Below are 21,861 nucleotides of genomic sequence, written 5' to 3'. Positions count from 1 at the left end.
TATTAGCTGCGACATATGAATCAAGATGCTATGACCGAAAAAATCTGATTGACAGATGACTGTTGATATATGATTGGCCGAATTTAGGTGTTCAGTCTGACATAACTAACTGGCCTGGAGAAGATAACCAAAAAAAAGAAAGAAAAAAAAAGACGTAATTCTTTTTTTAAATAGAAATGTTCTAAATTTTGGGACAATATCATCTGATAAAGAGTACATTTGCATACATGTTTAAGCCACAATGATTTGACATTTAAATATGATTTCCCTACGACTTTAAAAACAGGTCCGTTTAACAGTGTCAAAAAAACTTAAAACATTAAAACAGATTATGTCCTCCAATTTTTAACAGAGTGTACATGCTCTGCAAAGACAAAAGGAAATCCTAGAGCTTCAGTAAAGCAGAGAATGATTTGTTCAAAGCCAACATCAAAAACACTGGGCCCATCTATGGGGCCAAAATGGTAGCTTTAATATTTGCAAATGTGTGTGGAGAGTTGTGTTTCTGTATCTCGATTTGTGTGTGTGCAGTGGGATTTGAAAATGTGTAAATAAATCTGTAAATGTGTGAGGAGATTTGTGTGTCTGTACAACAATCTGCAAATGTGTAAAACTACTTGTGTGTAATCCGTTTTGCAAATGTGTAAAAAATCCACAAATCTGTATTCAGATCTGCAAATGTGTACTGAGATTTGCAAATGTGTAAAAAATCCACAAATCTGTATTCAGATCTGCAAATGTGTACTGAGATTTGCAAATGTGTAAAAAATCCACAAATCTGTATTCAGATCTGCAAATGTGTACTGAGATTTGCAAATGTGTAGATCAATCTGTAAGCACACACAGAGACACTTGTGTCTGAAGTATTTTCGCTTCAAGACCCAGAAATACAGACAAATCATTGGTTACAAGTCAAGCGGTTTTTCGGTTGGCTCTCTTTACACACGTGATTTTTGCTACTCTTCTGCCGCGTGAGATGCACAAATGCGTAGAAGGATTTGTATGTGTATTTTCGCGATTTGTAACCCCTTGCGCAGGCTCGCAGGCTCACATGCTGCCCTGATCGCAGGCTCACAGGCTCACAGACAGCCTCTCTCTGCTGCGGCAGTTCAGCACAACTTGCTTCACATACAGCCACATACCACCAGTTGGCGGTATTGTACAGTACGTGACGTTACTGGGGTCCTAGGGGTTGTACCTGCTAAGTTGAGAGCAATGGAATCCCGTCAGCTTTCTGTAAGTATATTTCTTAAATTTTTCCTATAGTTTGCATTAGTAAAACTGTTTCTTCTTCTGCTTCTGTTTTATGGCGGTTGGCAAGCAACTTTATGATGTGCATTACCACCATCTACTTCAGTGGAGTGTGGATCGGGATGCTATGTATTTTCCCACTGAAAAATAAAAATAAATATTAACAATATTTACATAAATAAACTTATATCCTTTCTACCAATTTCGTTTTTTCAGGATTGTTTATCAAATTACAAAAATAATCATAAGTAGATTTCCCCCCCCCCCCAAAATATCTTGTATATTTAACTGTAATTTATTTTCTTGTAACCCTTCTCTCCATAGAATATTTATAACAAAACAACAAAACATGCTCCACCGTCTCCCCTTGATAACAAAAACCACAACCTCCTGTTCCCATTCTAAATAAGTTTCCATTTAACCCCGTGTTTCCGAAACTTAATCTAGATATAACCTCTTTTTTATTCCTTTCCGTTCTCCTCATTTCACCAATTTTCCTTTGAATACTATAAAGCCAACTTCCAGTTCTATGCTCTTCCCACAGCTTCTGCCATCTTTCCGTAACCTTTTGTTTAATAATAGATTAAATTTTTTCCTTACTGAATGGTATCAATATATCATCCGTGTCACGTCAACTCCCGCAGCGGAGGAAAAAAAAAGGTAGAGGCTGTCTGTGAGCCTGTGAGCCTGCGAGCCTGCGGTCAGGGCAGCATGTGAGCCTGCCAGCCTGCGCAAGGGGTTACAAATCGCGAAAATACACATACAAATCCTTCTACGCATTTGTGCATCTCACACGGCAGAAGAGTAGCAAAAATCACGTTTGTAAAGAGAGCCAACTGAAAAACCGCTTGACTTGTAACCAATGATTTGTCTGTATTTCTGGGTCTTGAAGCGAAAATACTTCAGACACAAGTGTCTCTGTGTGTGCTTACAGATTGATCTACACATTTGCAAATCTCAGTACACATTTGCAGATCTGAATACAGATTTGTGGATTTTTTACACATTTGCAAAACGGATTACACACAAGTAGTTTTACACATTTGCAGATTGTTGTACAGACACACAAATCTCCTCACACATTTACAGATTTATTTACACATTTTCAAATCCCACTGCACACACACAAATCGAGATACAGACACACAACTCTCCACACACATTTGCAAATATTAAAGCTGCCATTTTGGCCCCATACCATCTGACAGAGATGAAAGAAGCTTTGCATCAATTTCCCCAAATGATCTAAGAAACAACTCTTATCTATGGACTCGATTGTGTAATTTTGTCCATTTCCTGTGCGACAGCAACTGCTTCCGTTATCTTAATGTCTTAAATAAGTCTTTCTGTGATGAGCCGGTCTCCTTCTAAGCTAACCTAGAGAGAGAGTGATCCATCTTGGCACTTTAGAGTCTGAAAACAGTAAAAACACCAGAAACAGAGTTTAAACAGCAGCAGAAGCAAATAAGCCCAAAGCTTGAAAGAGAATGTTTTAAAGATGTGTTAACAAGCTGTTTAACATATGGTATAGATTTAGACCAAAAACCTTCTGCTCAAGTTGAACTGGTGCATCAAACTATAGGTGAACTTAAGGGGTTGCTTTTTTTTTTCTAAATACCTTTTTATATAAGCTAATATGGACAAATTAGTTATTTCTTAATTTGAAGCACAGTTCTACAAGAACCAAGCATTACTTTATTCCCTTTATTTAATACCTTTAATCTCCCACTATGGGGAAATTGTGGTTTAATTTAATCATACAATGTAGATGAAACAACAATATTGAAGCCATAATGGATTTGATGCTGTGATCAGTCATCATTAATATGGATTTAGTGATTCTTGGAAGGGAAAAAAATAAAATAAAAAATCTGATATCACAATATCTCAGATTTTATTTTCAAACACTGTTGTCCGGCTCTAGTGAACAATGTGGAAGTTCTGCTATTTGGTATTTTTCATTGTTTTGAATTTCAATAATTAATGCATCTAAAACTGTTTGCTAATCAGAGATGTAAAGAATTATCCGACATATGCAAGAAGCTCATGGAGCATGTTTTCTCAGTCTTACTGTACATTTGCACACATTAGAAACGTTTAAGAATGCAGTAAAGAGACCCCCCCCCCAAACACACAAAACAAACCAGTTGGTCTGTGCAATAAGAAAAGATCAAAAGCAGACATCACAAATCAGACTCTGCTGCTGCAAGGAAACCACTGACTGACATCGATGCACATTCTCAAAAACAAGTAAACATTCTCATACACGTGCCGCTTTGTTTTAAAAAAATATAAATATAAAAAATATAACCGCGGATGTCTGTGGGACAGTGATTCGCCTACATGTTATGAATACTGGCGTACCATAAAGAATAAATGATAAAGTGTTTAGTTTGTGCCTTCAAGTTGTTGCCCATTGGAAGACGTTACTTGGATATAACCTAACGGAATATTTTCAGAACGGCTCCAAATGACACAAAACTCATATGGTTGAGAGGAACATGATGTAATAATGTAAAATTAAGGGCCCAATGTAAAAAAAACTAGTGTTTCCCTTTAAGATGTTGCAAAGTGAAAGTTCCCGCTGTGGCCATTGGTTATAACAAAAAGGAATTTATCCAGAAAATGTTACTTTAAAAGGGTAGCGCAATAACCAGTATGAGGTTTTAAGCATCTGTCCATAACATTTGTTCTGCTTTAATTTTTCTTTTCTACTCTACCGTATTTTCACGACTATAAGGCGCACTTAAACGTCTTTTTTTTTCCTCAAAATGTGCGGTGCGCCCTTTGGTGCGGTGCGCCTTATGTGTGTTGTAACTGCGACTTTTGAGACCACCTCATTGAGGAGATGATGAAAGAGTGGCTGAATGTAAGGAGACCAGGTGTTTTTTTTCCACTCATCACCATCGCGTGCCCATCTCACAGCTGATGTGAAAAACATGGGGAAACAAATTAACGCTGTGCTCGCTGTTCAACCGCTCGACATCGGTGTGAACCGGACCCAGCAGGTGCAGCAGAAGCAGCGAGTTTACATGCAAAGTCAATGGTTGACGCGCGTATAGGCGCAGCAAAAGGTCCCACAGCGCGTTTTGAGCTGCAGGTGCAGCACGTCAGGAGCGTTTAAGCATCTGACGCACCGCCAACGCGCTGCTGCTGCTCGAGATGGAAAAATTAAAGTTTTGCTGCTGGACGCGCCGCATCAACCAATCAGAGAAGCTGATCTGGGAGCTGACAGCGAGACAGACACATCGCTCTGATGACACATGATATTAACGCAAATGAAACGGGCTGGATGGGTGAGGAGATGATGAAAGGCAGGTGTATGTGAGGAGACCAGGTGCTTTTTTCCACGCATCACCATCGCTGCGTGCCCATCTCACAGCCGATGTGAAAAAAAAGGTGAATCAAATGAACGCTGTGCTCGCCGTTATCCCGGGGGTCTGACAAAGGAACTTCAACCGCTCGACATCGGTGTGAAGCGGCCGTTCAAAGTAAGGCTGCGAGCGGCGTGGGAGCGATGGATGACAGACGGAGACCACAGTTTCAGGATATGTGGAAGGCAGCGCCGGGCAAGTTACGCCACCTTTAGCGGATGGATTGTAGATGCTTGGACTAACGTGTCTGCTGGCTCTGTTGTTCAAGCTTTCGCAAAAGCTGGCATTATTTCTGAGGAGCTGCGCTGCACGGAAAGTGACTCTGACAGCGAAGAATGGGAAACTGTCATGTCTGATTTAGCGCAGCTGTTTAATTCAGAAACAGAGGATGAGGACTTTGATGGGTTTGATTAATACTTTGTAATAAATACATGAATAAAGCACAAACATACTCAGTTTTACTCCCGCTCTATTTTTCTACCTGAAAACTTAATTTCAGTTTATTCAGCTCAAATCTTTCACTTCGCACCCTTCCCCTGTCACTTCTGGTGTTCCTCAAGGCTCAGTTCTTGGCCCCCTCCTCTTCATCACCTACCTTCTTCCCCTTGTCAGTATTTTCCGGAAATTCAACATTCACTTTCACTGTTATGCGGATGACACCCAGCTTTATTTATCCAGTAAACCCACTTCCTCACTCCCCCCCTTGTCCCTTACTAACTGCCTACTTGAAATTAAAGACTGGTTCACCTCAAACTTCCTTAAACTAAACAGTGATAAAACAGAACTCCTCCTCGTTGCCACTAAATCCACCCTATCTAAAATCAAAAGTTTCTCACTACCCATTGACAACTCCTTAGTCTCCCCCTCCCCTCAGGTCAAGAGTCTGGGTGTCATCCTCGACTCCTCCCTCTCCTTTCAGTCTCACATAAATAAAATTACCAGGTCTGCATACTTCCACCTTCGCAACATTAACCGTCTCCGTTCCTCCCTCACCACTCATACTGCCTCTGTCCTTATCCACAGCCTCATCACCTCCCGTATTGATTATTGCAATTCTCTTCTTTTTGGCCTCCCTCATAAATCTCTCCATAAACTTCAACTTCTTCAGAACTCTGCTGCTCGTGTCATCACCAGAACCCCCTCCTTCCATCATATTTCCCCTGTTCTTCACCAACTCCATTGGCTCCCAGTTCAATTCAGAATTCAATTTAAAATCCTTCTCTATACTTTCAAAGCCATCCATAACCTTGCTCCTCCATATCTGTCAGACCTCCTTCACATTGCCACCTCCTCCCGCTCCCTTAGATCCTCCTCCTCCATCCACCTCACTGTACCCCCAGCTCGACTTGTCACCATGGGGAGCAGAGCCTTCAGCCGCTCTGCTCCCCAGCTCTGGAACTCACTTCCTCCCGACCTCCGCAGTATTGACTCTCTCCCCTTATTCAAAGCCAGACTCAAAACCCATCTGTTCCAGCTCGCTTATTTGTGATATACTGCTCTTTTCCCTATCCATGATTGTTTTTTTGTTTTTTATGTTCCTGTATCTGTATTTTGTATTTTCATCTCTTTTTATTTTTTTTTTGTATTATTTGTAAAGTGACCTTGAGTGTCAAGAAAGGCGCTGTTAAATAAAATGTATTATTATTATTATTATTATTAATTCAACAGCAGCCTCTGGGCGGGTCTCCTCCTCTTCACCGCGGTGGCTGGCAGGTGTTTTTTCATCTAAATAATCTAAATCTTGCAGCTATATTTGCTGTGATCAGTGGGAATAAAGTAGTTTTAATATGTTTTTAAGTCAGAAAGGCCACCTGAGAACTTAATTGCAGTCAGTTCATCCAGATTATCTATTTCTGTCGGAGGCGCTCAGACCCCCACATACCAGCGGTGCACCGACAGCAGAAATCCCTTCAACAGCAGCCTCACCGCGGCGGCTGGCAGGTGTTTTTCATCTAAATAATTTACAGTGCAGGCACCAGGATACCGGCAATAAAAGCGAACATATTCCGTCGGCAGGTTTCAGGATTTTAAGTTAATTTAGGAGTGATCACAGTGCTGCGTCATCTGCGATGTGTCTGTCTCACGGCCAGCTGCCAGGTTTGATTAATACTTTGTAATAAATACATGAATAAAGCACAGTCATACTCAGTTTTGCCCCCGCTGTATTTTTAAATACGCAGTAGAGGTATTTAAAGGTAGTAGAGGACATGTACCTGTATATAAAAAACGCGCCCTATAGTCCGGTGCGCGTTATGTGTGTGTTAAATACAGGAATGGCACACATAACTGAGAGTGCGCCTTTTAGTACGGTGCGCCTTATGGTCGTGAAAATACGGTAAGTTGATTTTTTCACCCACATTCTTTTATAATAGTCTCTTCACTTCTGGGGGAGGGATTTCCAATGGCATTAGAATAATATTTTTATAATTCAATTCAGTTTATTTCTATAGCGCCAATTCACAACACATGTCATCTCAAGGCACTTTACAGTTCACCAGATCATACAGTCAAATTGATTCAAAGTTTTCTATCTAAGGAAAACCAGTTGATTGCATCGACTCATTGACTCGAAGGCAATCCCTCACACTAAAGCTGGGAATACATGCGATTTTTTCAGTCTGTGCATGCAGCTACAGCTACAGTTCAAAGCTCATGATGCATGTGCAGAATGACGCCCTGATGCAATCTACCTGCTCACACTGTGCATCTAAAAACCACGTCGGACTAAGCCCTGTAGTGAGATGGCGATACTTGGATTTGTCGATCCGGAAGCCAAACGACTAGAAGAGGAATATGAAGCTCACTAGAGTGAAACGCTCTGCATTGGCAATTTGTAAAGTTTTGTGCTGAAAACCCTCAAAAGAAAAGGTGACGACATATTTGAACAGATATGGCTGAGCAAATGTGGCTACTACGGTCTGTCAATTTTACAGAAAGAACTCTATTTCACTCGTACCCCCGCCATGCTTCTGTGTTTACATCTGAGAAGAAGCAGGAGAGTCCTTGTTTGTGTACTGAGCGATTTTCCCACAACAGTCAGCTCTCCCAACCTCCGTTTCCTGATTGGGAGGTGGTCGTGAGCGGCTGATCGTCCCTCGTTATCCCCTGTACAATGAAAGTCGGCCTGATCGAAAAATTCTTGCACGACTGGAAAATCGCCCAGAAAAGGAAAAAAAAATAAAAAAATCACAGAATTTAAGCCTGGCTTAAGCATGCTGGTAGTGACAGTGGAGAGGAAAAACTCCCTTTTAACAGGAAGAAACCTCCAGCAGAACCAGGCTCAGTGTGAGCGGCCATCTGCTGAGGCCGAGTGGGGTTCAAGGACACAGAAGGAGACATACAGAAAGAAGCAGAGATACAAAAGACAACTGTAAAAGACACTCTGGGTCTCTAAGCAAGACCATTAACCCCACACTGCTCCCCTGGCGCTGCACAATGGCAGCCCTCTGCTCCCAAAGGGGATGGGTTAAATGCAAAGATAAATGTCTCCAATGAGATCAATAAAGTTCAATTATTAGTATTTGTTTAATTTTTTTAAACTGTCACTTATTCTGTTATTTTTATACACTGTTTAAGGTCCACATTTATGACCACTTTTGCAGTAATATTTTGCTGCTGTTACACCACAATTTCCCCCATTGCAGCACAATAAAGGGAATTTCTATTCTATTTCGTTTGGTTAAGAACTTTTTCACATCTGGTAGGAGAAATGCAGACTTCCTTGTTTACTTATTAATTGCCTGTGTTAATGTCACATCTTCCATTACGTTACAAAATGCTTTAGTTTACCAACACGTGGAGCATAGTGTCAGACAGTCGCGCAAAGCCTAAAGATGTGATAAATCAAGGTGTACACCCTTGGAATGATTCCTAGCTTAAAGCCTGACTGGTTTGATTTCCCAGAAGTTATAGAAACAACAACAAGGCTATCCAGGTCTAAACTAATGCTTTATTAGAAAACTCCAAGTATAAACTGACTCAGAAATACAAATATTAGAGCAGAAAAGGCAAATAAGAGTTTAGAGGGATTAATGAATTTGTTAGTATATATTGTGAACTCAGCCAAAGGAGACTAATAATGAAGGTCTTGGAATGAAGCATGTAAACAAACCCATGTAAACAGTTAAGCCAGTGGCCTCTCCCAATGAGCATCACTCTAGCTGCATTCCTACCCTGCATGTGTAATGTTGCCTTTATGCACATTCCTGAGCTTCTGCAAAGCTGGGAACTGTCAATCCATCGGCGAGGTTACTAATCACCATCCGCCACAGAGTTGCGTCCTAATGAGCAAACTGAGCTGCTACAGACTGATGTGGATTTAGGTTTTTAACACAGAAGCTCCTTCTGTACTGTGGCAATGGCAGCTTTAACACAGCAAAAAGTGTTGAATCAATAGAAACTTTTTAAAATGCATAGCTAAAAAATGTCAATATTAAGAGTTAAAACTTGTTTAAACAACGTGTTATAACCTACCCTTCCACAGATTGAAGAACTTAAAAAGTACAAATGACCACAACAACAGCAAAAACAGAGAAGGCTTTGTTAAAGTACAAAGACAGGCGAAGCCGCCCGACAAGGAAAAGAATGGTTTCCAACACCAACAAAGCCAGTATAGTCCCCAGCGGCCTCCCCTCCTCTCAGACTTCCCTTCGTTTCTTCATCCCTCCTCCTAAAATGTGGCGTGGGCAGTGATGAGGTAAGCATTGTGGTATTTCTGCTCAGCTGAGAACCCAGACTTAGAGAAGAGGGTGTGAAACAATGAAATTAACTGGGAAAAACTACAAGAAATGTCACATATATACCAGTAGGAAAAAAGAAATACTCTAAGACAAATCAGTTAAAATGCCTTGATATGGACTCAGATCTTATACTCAGTAATGGACCAATACCTCTCCACCAAGCCCTTGAAATGACAAACAGATGGTGGTCCAACTCATTGGATGCTTATATTTAGGGCTGGAAAATAAATCAATATATATTTACTAGATCCCAGATGAGTATAAATAAAAAATATCTCTAATAAAATTTTTATAACTACACTGAACTCCCATTCTAGGAAGAAGAAAGGATTTAGCCTCTAATCTTTTCACTATCAAACTAAAAAAAAAAAAAACAGGTCGGGCTTAGATGTTTAAAAAAGGTTAGGGTAACAATTTAAATTTGAGCTTTTTCTTCTGGTCCTAATTTCAAAAAGATGGACAAAAAAATAAATCAATCTGTTGATGTTGAACAATATGAAAGGGCCCATTAACAATTTATAATCTCAAGATTATACCATAATTAAACAAGATGCACGTTGGAGACTATTAAGCTTGGTGATAATTATTTTTGAAGTTGCTAAATATGAGGAATATGAATCAAACCCTTTCTCCTGCTGCAGCATTGGTTTGATTTGTTCAATATGAGGTTTATGATGATATTTTTCCCGATATAAACCTGTTAAGGTCAACTCAAAACCTAAAAATTTATTAATGCATCCTAGTTTAATTTTATATTCAAAATTCTTCACAATATCCAGGGTTTTTTTATACTCCACAAAACATAACTATGGATTAATTTGGCCCAACAGTGTTTTCAAGTATGCCATTAGTTACACAGGTTATTTTATCTCTCTCATTACAAATACAATTTCCTTAATATACATCCTACAGATACTAAGGAACACATCTTTACCTGTTGTTCTATTTCAGATGAAAAACTTGTAAATAGTACATTCTCTATCCAGAACTGAAGAAAGAACTTTGAATTCTGTAAACAACACCAAAAAAAAAAAATCATAGTAAAAATCTCCCCATAGGAATATTTTACCAGATTATTCATTGAAATTGTCGCCAATTTTATTTGTTGAAAATGTTTTAATTTAATGAGTTAAGTTATTTTTTTAGCTGGAAAAAAGAGATACATACAGTAACTTTCGGACTATTAGCCACAAATGAATATAAGCCGCAGAAGCTAAATTGCATGATTTGTACATATACAAGCCGCACCGGACTATAAGCCGCAGGTTTTTTATGTTTAATTACCATATGATTCGTGAAGAAACGAGGATTGTTTATAGAAGCTCCTATTTATAATTTCTACCGGTACATTTGTTTTCCATAATGAGGGTGTCACACAAACCGCTACCGTACTTGTGTGTTGAAGCAAACGTGACGTCAACATGGTGGATGGTAAAATCCATAGATTTAGGTATTACCCTAGTGGCCATTAGCTGTAAAAGTCCATAGATAAGCCGCAAGATCGAAAAATGGGGAAAAAGTTGTGGCTTATAGTCCAATAATTACGGTAACTAAATCGCAATGTCGATAGCACTGAATTAAGTTTATGTTTTCTACATTTCTTTGACAATTACAATTATTTTAAAGAGTGCAGGATTTTTTTTTTTCAATTGAAAAACCGTTGTTTATTGAGGAACCTTCATAACTCCAAGTATCTCCTTTAGTTTGTCAGCAACTGACCAATCAACAATCTCTAGTTGTCCTGAAGTGAAACGCCCTCCTCCTGTAGAAGATCAACTCTGACCTCATTGTCAAGTTTTGGATAAGGAAGGCAAAGCGGACACTGGAGATTTACTTAAAAAAATGACATGCAACAAAAGTCTAACTGTTGTCACTGGGAGAAGTGCAGTTCAGAGACACATTATTCTGAAGCATTCAGAAGATGAAACACAGTTAATTTTACTTACAAACTAGAATAGGAATCTTGAAATGTAAAAGATGAACAAAAGCCTGCTGCTGAGAGTAGGACTGGCTAAACAAAGGTTAAAAATGTGAGCTGAAGAAAGTTCTGCTTTTTGACATGACTTGTTGGCTTTATTTTTAGCTTGAATTGCTTAATTCTTATCAATAACATGTAAAAAAAAAACTATATAAGGAGATAAACTCGGACGAGGCTTTAAATATTGATGCACATCCTCATTATATATGTGATTAAAAAAATGTGTCTTTCCTCTTTTTTTAAGATCTGTGTGCACTCAGCCATTTTTTGTAACTGTAAAAGCTGGGGACACAACTCTATTTGCAGCCAACATGACCGTGTCCATCGCTGCTCTTCCTGTCTGTAGAAAGTGTGAGCTTTAACATAGATTTGTCTATTTATGCCTTGAATTACCTTAACTAACTTGATAAGGAAATAAAATCCTGCTGTCTTTGTCTTAATGTTTGCTGATCAGGAAAAATGTGTCAGGTAACGCTGTTCTTCAATGTTTAGCCTGAGTTTGTCAGAGATTTGTTTTCACTGGCGTGTATTTCTGGGTAGACGAGCGATCTTGCAGTTGGTGTCGGGTCAACAAAAAAAAAATTGATTCATGTATTGCTAAAATAATTGACAGCTGCAGCCCTAGCTGACTTAATTTTGTAGCTGGGCCCAAACTCTCTCAAAACACTGCATAGATCTCCTTTAAAACCAAATAAGAATAACATTCAGTGGATGATCCAAGCTATGCTAACGAGCTAGACCCAATCTGGATTTGAAAGACACAGACTGTTAATGAACCTTCTGTAGGTCTGCCTATGGAAACAGATATAGAATTCTCACTTCCTACAGATAAGGAAGTCATCTATTCGTGGCTTCACTAATCTGTCACCATTAGGGATGTCTGATAATATCGGTCGGCCGATATTAGCATAATTATGTAATATCTGTCCATATCCTTATTGGTAATCCCCCCTAGTAATGAAAAGCCGATAATTTAATGCCTAGATTTTGTAAAATACAGTGGAATTAACGCTTCTGCCAAAAGGCGACGCTCCTGGATAACGTCATTAAACTGCACCGACCGACTAACCCTGTAACCAAAGGAAGCTAACCAGAAGTTTGCAGTTTGAAACAAAACATGTTTGCAGTGTGGAACTTTCTTCAAAGTTTCAGATGACGACTCGAAGTTTGTGTTTTCCTATGATTGTGAGGTCACCGTCATGCGTGACAAGACTTTGTCCTTGCACACTACCAACCTACCAATATCTCACGTAAGGAGGCACCAGCCAAAGAAATAGTTTCTTCAGCAAAGGAAAGCCAAGCAACCTAAAAATGACTTGAGCAAAAAACAACACCACAGCTTTCTCTTAAAGACTCAATCGACAAGAAACAGAAAATACGTCTCCAGAGAGCGAAAACGATTTGTTAGAAAAGCATTGAGTGCTTTGTGTTAGATAACCAGCTGTTTTCCATGATGGAAGATACTGGATTAAAAAAATGTCTCGGATTCCTTGAGCTACGCTTTGACATGCCATGTCTCTGAAGTTTGCCTCACCGAGCTCTATGGTGTTGTTCATAGACACGACAAGTTAATATCTGATGCTGTATCTATTGGTTTTACAGCGGACATTTTGTCTTCATATGTTGAACAAGTTAGCATTCTGAGCTTGGAAGCTAGATCCTAATTTTGAGCTAAATAAGGCTATGCCTTATAAACAGGAGTACCGTGGGTTTCATACACTGCAAGCTATTACATTTGTATTTGAAAACATATTGGAAAGCTGGAAAATCTCCAAGGAGAAGGTGCATGTTATTGTAACAGACAATGCACGCAACATAGCTAAAGCTACGTCAGTTTGGTTTGCCCTGCATGGTACATAGGTTGATGAAACAGAAAACGGTGCGCAAACAGCCATGCACACTCTACTAGAAACTGTTTGCAATCGCTTTCATAATGTGCAAGATGAACGCCTCTATGCCATTGCAACAATGATTGATGGTTGTTACAAAGACCCTTAATTTGACTCTTGCAAGAAGGGGGATTTCCGGCCTATACTGCAGTGTGTTGCGGATGAAATGGCTGGTGGGGGTACTGATCAACAGAAAGAGGCTGGGGCTAGTGCAGATAACCTAAGCCAGGAGGATGCAAACCCACCATCAAAGAAGGCCCAAAACGAGAGCCTTCAGGACATGTACCAAGAAATCCTTGTACAGCAAGATGCAGCAGGAGTAAGTACTTCACAGGTGAGTTAATGATTTATAAATAAGTAAAAATGGAAAGACTTAATTTCATATTATTCACTTTTAGTAAATGTAAAGTAAATATTTGGGTGTCCTCTGAAAGTTTACAGAATTCCATCTGTCATTTAAACTAGTAAATACAAATAGTAAAATATAAGATAAACATTTGGGTGTGCTTCGAAGGTTAACTGAAAACTTTTTTTGCTTTTATGTTTTGTCAGGTGTTGACATACTTGGCAACACCTGACATCCTTAAGACAGCATGCCCGTTGGTGAACTGGAATTCCAACCAAACCTGCTTCCCTGCTCTGGCCCGTGTTGCATGCTAGTACCCAAGTGCGCCCAGGACAAGTGTAGACAGCGAGCAACTGTTAAGTGCCATTTACCATTTCACTGATGAGAAGAGGAATCTTATGCATTGCGACAATGCCGAGATTCTAATTTTCATCCAAAAAATCATCCTCTCATACATTAGTACAACGGTAGAACTTAAAGGCGAAGAGCCCAAAGAAGGACTATCTTAATCCTCATTTTTTGCACTTCACAGGAAGGACTATTTACCGTAAATTCTCTAATATAGGCCCGGGCCTTTATTTCACTCAAGTGCATCGCGGTCCAGGCCTTTATTGGAAAGAGGCCAGAATTAGAGACAGGCCTCTATTGCTATTTGAGCAAAACAGACTACCAGTGGAATGAATAAAAATGAGATTTTGTGTCTATTTGAACCTATAAAACACTAGGTTCATTTATTGAAAAAGTACAGTTACCATGTCTCGCTTGGTTTGAAGTAAAAAAAAAAAAAAAAATCCTCCAATTCTGTTTAATTCTCCTCCTCAGTTTTTCTCCTCCTCTTCATCTCTCCCTTTAATCTCCTCATCACTCGCGCTCCTCCTGTTCTGCTGCGTGTCTGTTCTCTTCCTCGCGCAGACGGGCAGCAGTCAGGGCCTGTCGTCCAGCTGCGCAGGGCTGTGGTACTTGTATGTTACTACCACAAGTATAATGTTGGGGTATGCCCAGAAAAAACGTTTATAGCCCCGGCCTGTATTAGAGACCGGCCATTATTTACCTCCTCTGACAGCGAGACCGGCCAATGTTAGAGTCCCGGCCGCTATTGCAATACAGGCCAATATTAGAGAATTTACGGTAAGTTATTTTTTTCTAGTTTAAAGAACATCTCAAATTAAGCTGGTTTTTTTTAGTGCCTTTTGAATATGCCTGTTCTTTTTTTTCCTACGAGGCAGAATTAGCCCATTTTACACTTCACAATAGCCCAGGTAATGGGCTAAAGACTGACTTTGCACATTTATGTTCCATTTGCTAACCTCTTTTTAATGTGTTTTTTCCCTCATTTTTTGTAATCATTTTTGTTTACATTCAATTCTGAACAATATATATTTACTGGAGAGGTAAAAAATGTTTCTATTTGTGAAGAAAATACATTTATCTCTTGTTTGAATAGACGTCAGTTTAAGCTCAGGAAAAGCATGTTCCAAAATGTTGTTGGAGATAGTGTTGAAAATAAATGTTAACATTTAGCACTTTACTGAAGATCAAATGGTGTTCTTATCCTCTACAATGGTAATTATTTGTGGAATAATTACCATTCATCGCAGTGAAGGTGGTTAGGCTTAAATTTTGTGACTCGCATGGTTTGATATTAGTATCTCTTTATATCGGAATCTGAACTTTGGTGTTTGGAATATCTGCATATCACATATCGGCAAAAAGGCAATATCATTCATTCCTAGTCACCATAGCAGATGACCACTGATATGATATTGGCAGAATTTAGGTGTTGAGGCTTACGTATAACTAACTGGCCTGCATAAGATAACGAAAAAAACACCCCATCGATTTTAAGACAGGATTTTTTTTTTTTTTTACAGAAATTTTCTACATTTTGGGACAATATCGTCTGATAAAGAATACATTTATATACACGTTTAAGCCAGAATGATTTGACATTTAAATAGGATTTTCCTAGGACTTTAAGTAATAAGATCACCACCAGATAAAAAATTTATTTATTTTGCATCTTTCAGACAAAATTGACATGATGGCTGGACAACTACTTTGTGGGATAGCAAGGGTGTTAACCATGCAGCAAATGCTCAATAGCACCCATGCTCATCTCGCCATGTGAAGTGAGGACCATGTGTCGACTCCACGGCTGCAACTAATGATTATTTTGCAAATCAATTAATCTGCTGATTATTTTTCCAATTAATAATCGGATAGCAAAAGGTTCCTTAAAGGGATAGTTCGGGATTTTTGACATGAATCGGTTGGCATCCCCATCACCAGTGTCATGCAATCACACTGACTTACCCCTGGCAGCATCCTGTGAGCAGAGTTCTCGTCCAGCTTTGGTTAAGCTGAAAGTAGTCCGGCAGGTTTGCTAGACCCAGCGAAATAAAACGTTTCTCTTCCCAAAACATTATGTGTTCAAAAGAGCGATATTTTTGCATCCCAAAAACATTGTAGTGGAAAAAGTCACACGCCGTTATCACTTGGTCCTATTTTCTCTCTGTTCGTATCAGTGCGCGCGACACCATGACCTGACAGCTAGGGCCTACTAACCTGACAACAGCCAGATGCATGTCTCGCTCCGCCTAGCTCCTAGCTAGGCGGAGCGAGACATGCATCTGGCTGTTGTTGAGCTCGTTGTCAGAATGACGGCGCGCACTGATTTGGGAAGAGAAACGTTTTATTTCGCTGGGTCTAGCAAACCTGCCGGACTACTTTCGGCTTGACCAAAGCTGGACGAGAACTCTGCTCACAGGATGCTGCCAGGGGTAAGACAGTGTGATTGCATGACACTGGTGATGGGGATGCCATACAGATTCATGTCAAAAATCCCGAACTATCCCTTTAAAGAAGACATTTTGCAAAATTAAACCAGGTGAAACTAAAACTTTTCCACTTGTTCTGGACAGAGCATATTGACAGAAGAAAATGATTTTTTCTTAAATGCAATATGCTTACATATTTTTTATTTACAATTTTGGTATAATTGCTGCTCAAGGTGCATCACTCTTTCAGCTAAAGGCACATTTTAGAGTCGCTACACTCCAGTTAACTATTAATAGATAACTAAATTAGTTGACAATTATTTCAATAATTGATTCATATAATTGTTTCAGCCCTGGTCGATTCCCTTTTCATTAATTTTCATCTCTAACTAGCAATAACTCTAAACCTAACCTTTACCAGTGTATACCTCACACTAAAGTCAATTCACACTTTAGCGCTAAACTTAGCCATTAACAAAAGAGGAAGTTAAGAGCAGCAAGATGTCCTCATTTCGATAGAAACTAAGCTTAGTTTGATGGCGAAATTGGTAAAATAGTTCTAACTCTTATACCAGGACAGGAGCACACACACTCACACAAAAGATAGACTGAAGCACGGTGAGCCAATGACCTTTACTTGCAGCTTAGGTGTACAGTGTCAACAAAAGAAACAAACCCTGCATTCTAACAACACGCTTTGGACATCAAAACAACAAATGTAAGGGGAACTTTATGCAAACACAAATGACTTTTTGAATCTTATGGCCTACATAATGAACTAAAAAAATAACACCAAAATATGTGTGGTTAATAACTACAGCAGCCTCTCTTGAGCCTGAGAATATTGTGGGTTTTTTTTGGAGGGGTGTTACTTTTTTTTTAAATAAAGGCAAATTTAAATAATTTATGAAGGCTAGAAGAAGGCTTGATATGACATGGGTGTCATTTTTTAGCAAAAGATAGCTTTACAATTGTCTTTTTATTGGACCCTTTATGACTAAAACACAGTTTGATGAGGAGACCGACACCTCAGTTGTTCAGTGAAGATGCATCTAAAAGCCTGAGGCCTATTTTCAAGAATGTACTACAAGTCGGATGTTTCGGATCCCCCACTGTTTCTACGATGTAACTAGGGCTGAAAAAATTAATTGGATTAACCGTGATTGATCGATTATTGGAATAATTGTCAACAAAATTAGTCATCGATTAATCATTAAATGGAGTACAGAGACTGTAAAACGTACCTTTAGCTGGCATTAATTATATCAAAATTGTAAAAATATATAAATATCTTGTTCTTTAGATTAAAAAAAAAATGTCTGTCATTACACTCTTTCCAGAACTCCTCAAGTTGTAGTTTCACCTGGTTTAATTTAGTAAAAAGTCTTCTCTAAGAGACCTTTGATTATCTGATTATCAATCGAAAAAATAACTGACAGATTAATCGATTTACAAAATAATCTTTAGTTGCAGCCCGAGATGTAACGTTTACTATGTTCGTGTTAAATGGGGCCAATCTAGCAAACAATGGAAGGGTTATATTCAAGGTAGAATTTGTGGATATTCAGAAGAAATTAATGGAATTTAGGCTTGAAGTTTAAATCCTGTGGTCCAATAGCAAATGCTGCGGCTGCTTCTAATATCCAGATGTTATGGTCAATGTCTTATCTAAACCCAGATGTATACTGGGGACAACCTCTGCCCATTAGTCGGTAGAGGAGTTAAGGGCAGATTAGACTTCTGCAACCGCACACATCAAATGTCGCTTGGGTCTGGTCGTGAAACAGTTTTGCTGGTATGCTTCTGCATCGTCGGTCTGGATTTTCTAGGGATGCACAGCAGTTTCCTGCCAAAGTGCAAGAAAGAGCCTTTTTGAGAACTAAGGAGAACTGCGGCGGCACCGACGGGAGTGTTTATCTTCCAAAACAACAATGGTGCGTCTGCAAGATATCACGGTCACCGAGATGGATCTAGAGTTGCTAGACATCGAAGAGGAACAGGTTCTGTTAATGGAGTTGGCAAAAAGACCGAATAACCTTTCGACATAGTTATCCATTGTAGTTGTTCCTCGGTTTTTAAAAATGGCACACCCCGTCACCGAATAAAGAAGGACGACCACACAGACAGCCGGAAAGGCATACCAAGGTCCAATCACAGCTGCTTTTTGTCTGCGCACTTCCACTTGAGGTCTGCGCGGGTTTGCGACCGTCCGAAACGTAGTCGGGATTTTTTTGAGGTGCACGACGACGGTTGCAGAACCTCTGCGCAGGGGGCGTGGTCGCACTGAGACAGATTTGACAGTTGCAGAGGCTATGCATCAGAAGTATTACACATTTACACTGACTTCTTAAGGGCAATTTATTCTCGGACAGTCACAACCACATACAGACCTCAAGTCGAGGAGAGTCAGAAGTACAACCACTTGTATTATGTCTTAGACAGATTATGTAAAATGATAAGGTCTCTGCAAAAGGAAGAACTCGTGACCATCCGCCGAGGTTCTCGTGAGTTCTCTAATAGGCTCCCTCTTGCGTATTGGCGGGAAACTGCTGAGGGTCCTTAGAAATTCCAGACTGATGGTGCAGAAGCATACCAGCAAAACTGGTTCACAAACAGACCCAAGCGATATTTGATGTGTGCGGCTGCAGAAGTCTAATCTGCCCTTTAAGCAACTATATCAAATGATTAATTATTATCCCGGTCTATAATATGGTGAAGTTTAAAGGCCGAAAGGCCATAGGTCAATCCTAAAAAACAATGTGAATTCCATCCAGTTTCAGTTTATTTTATTTCAGGAGGGGGTTTAAAGCGAATTGTTCATGGGGAGTTTGTTTGGTTATGTAACAATTATAGTAATGTACCAAAGGATTATTTAAAAAAAAAAAAAAAACAGTCTTTATGTATATTAAAATATAGCTAAAATTTAGGTATATGTTTTAAGATCTTGGAAATGGTGATCTTTAACCTTTAATGTAAAAAAAGAAATATCAGTACAGGAATTAACTTTCAAATGTGATCAAACATAAATCTTTTTGTTTACATTCAACGTGGAGTTCCAGTCATGGCAGTAACACACAGCCCCCCCTCCCCTACATTCATGACTTTTTACTATCGGCTTTCAACAGCTTTTACATCTTAAAAAAGAAAGTCACTGATAACCTAAAAGGTACCTTTCATGCCTGCAGTGTTAGGTTACAGAGTGACTGAGTGGCATCTCATCCCATAATCTGTTGCTGTTTTGCATCCCAGCTATCCTCAAACTTCTCAGCAATGGTAGAATGTTTGCCGAGTTAGCCACATAGCTCACCGTTTTAAACCAGCTCAACTATCGGTTTAACTAACCGGAATGGGAGCATACAGGCAGCTATTAGGAAAAAACGGCAACACAAAGGCAGGTGGACGTGTTTCATAGACCCCAGTGTGGCTTAATAACCGCCACGGAATGCCAACAAGCTAACTAACTTCCACTCACGGCGACTGTTAGCAGCAGGCTAGCAAGCTTAGCTAAAAGAGAGAACCTACCGTCTGTTGCCAGTGACACTTGTTTAGGAGACCGTAAGAAAGTCCAGACGCTCCGCGTTTTAAGGGCAGTGAATCTGATTTATCAGCCGCCGAGCTCTGCCCTGGATTCCTCCTTCACTGAGAAGCTTCTCTTTCTCGTTCTTCGGTCCCACCCAGCCGATCAACAGCTCTATAGACTCGCTCTGTTGTTCGCTGTTCTCGTTCTAGCTGTGAACATTCAAATCGCATCGCGAGAGTTTCTTCCATCAAGCAGCCGACAGAGTCTGCATGCGAATCTTCGGAATTACCGTAATACACAGGGGTAACTTTCTGAAGGACTGCTGGGGACATTCCCCACCACTGATTTCAAAAGATAGACTTTGGCTTTTAACAATATGTGGGACAAGTTTCTACATTTTTGTTGCTTTTGAAGGAGGATAATCACTGATGTAGTTGAAAGGGAAAACATCCATCAATCCATCCTCATTTTTCTGGATTGATTTGATGGATGGATGGATGAATGAAATTAAATTGTGTACATACTAGAGGCATGATGTATTGTTGTTGCCATCGGAATCAGTTGTTATTCATAAATTCTTTATATACATTCATGTCTACCAACCCATTAATATAAATATTAGTGTATTTTGGTTATTTTTTGTTCTCAGCTATAGGAAAGCATTAAACAAATATATGTTTGAGCTTAATTTTGGAAAATACAAACCCTATTGAAAGCGTTTGTGTCGGGTACAGTCCATCAGCCACCATCCTTGGAGCATCCTCACCAACTTTAATCACAAAGTTCACCCTTGGCTCAATAGTTAACAATGCAAACTAAGAGAATACAATTTAAGGCTTAAGAGGTTGCAGTTATTCTTTTATTTCACTTTTAATGTAGCTTGTAGTTGAGCGTTGGTGTTTGTAAATGACTGATGATTTGATTTTTTTTTAAAGAAATACACCAGATGACTTATTTACATTTCAGGTTTTCCTTTTTCACTCTTTAATTTCCATAATGTCTGTCATAATTTTGGAACAAGCCTGGAGAGAAGGAGCCATGAAACACTTCCATGAAAAAATAAAATCAAATAAAAAAAAGGAAATCTAATTTATTTGGATTATTTACTCCATAAAATGTATTCCCAACTCATTCACAAGCAACACAAATTATTCAATTAGCTTTGAAATTTTACTTTATCATTACAACTTGAAAAATATAAATGTTTAGTTACAACTGTTCACATGTCCCTTGAGTATACAGTCTGTCATAGAAACCCACCCAGGGCCCAAAACAGTCAAAATATTTTCTCATTAAACTGAATTTATTTCAATCCTTCTTTTAAAGGGGACTTTTTCCCTCTTCACTGTCGCTACAAGCATTCTTAGTATGACGGATTGGCTTTGAGTCAACCTAGGTTCTCCAACAAGATGCACTCTGGAGTAGATGCGTTACTCGCACTCACACACTCACACACACACACACACACACACACACAAGAACCCTTACAACAGGGATGTCAAACTGGTTCCAGGAAGGGCCGTGTGGCTACAGGTTTTCCTTCCAACCAATCAATAGCACACCAGTCATCTCATTAAGTGAGTCCAATCTGAACATGATGACCTACCCCATTTATCAAAGTTACTCTTGATTTTGTTGAGCAATTTTCCTATATTGTCAGCCATAGTATCATCACTATTCGGTTTCAGTTCAGTTCCAAGATATTTTATTCCTTTATCTAGCAATCTAAATTTGGAACCAGTTAATTACGTATGAGTGCATGCTTGTGAGACAGGAATGCCTCAGACTTATGCCAATAATTTTTTTTACCCAGAGAATGATCAGTTCTCAATAATTTCAGTTAATGTAATGTGCTCAGAACGTTGGACCCAATATTGAAGGGCAAGACAGACTGAACAGAATGCAGAGCTGCGGGGGGAGGTAAGGTACCACAAGGTACCAAATCTATGTACCTCAATTTTACAGCAAATATCTTCTTTACAAAAAA

General features: G+C 39.3%; 1 protein-coding gene across 1 annotated transcript in view; it reads right to left on the bottom strand.

Annotated features, from left to right (window-relative positions):
* Window positions 1-20,078, bottom strand: part of LOC119787809 (E3 ubiquitin-protein ligase RNF19A-like) — a 34,069-nt gene extending 13,991 nt beyond the window's left edge. The window contains exon 1 of the mRNA XM_038291852.1: window positions 19,877-20,078. The gene's annotated coding sequence lies outside the window, so the exon portion shown is untranslated. The remainder of the gene's footprint in view (window positions 1-19,876) is intronic.
* Window positions 20,079-21,861: the final 1,783 nt, after the last annotated feature.

Source organism: Cyprinodon tularosa, unplaced genomic scaffold, assembly GCF_016077235.1.
Source record: "Cyprinodon tularosa strain WSP-4 unplaced genomic scaffold, ASM1607723v1 ctg301, whole genome shotgun sequence".
NCBI classification, from domain to species: Eukaryota; Metazoa; Chordata; class Actinopteri; order Cyprinodontiformes; family Cyprinodontidae; genus Cyprinodon; species Cyprinodon tularosa.
This window is presented reverse-complemented; position numbering and strand designations above follow the sequence as displayed.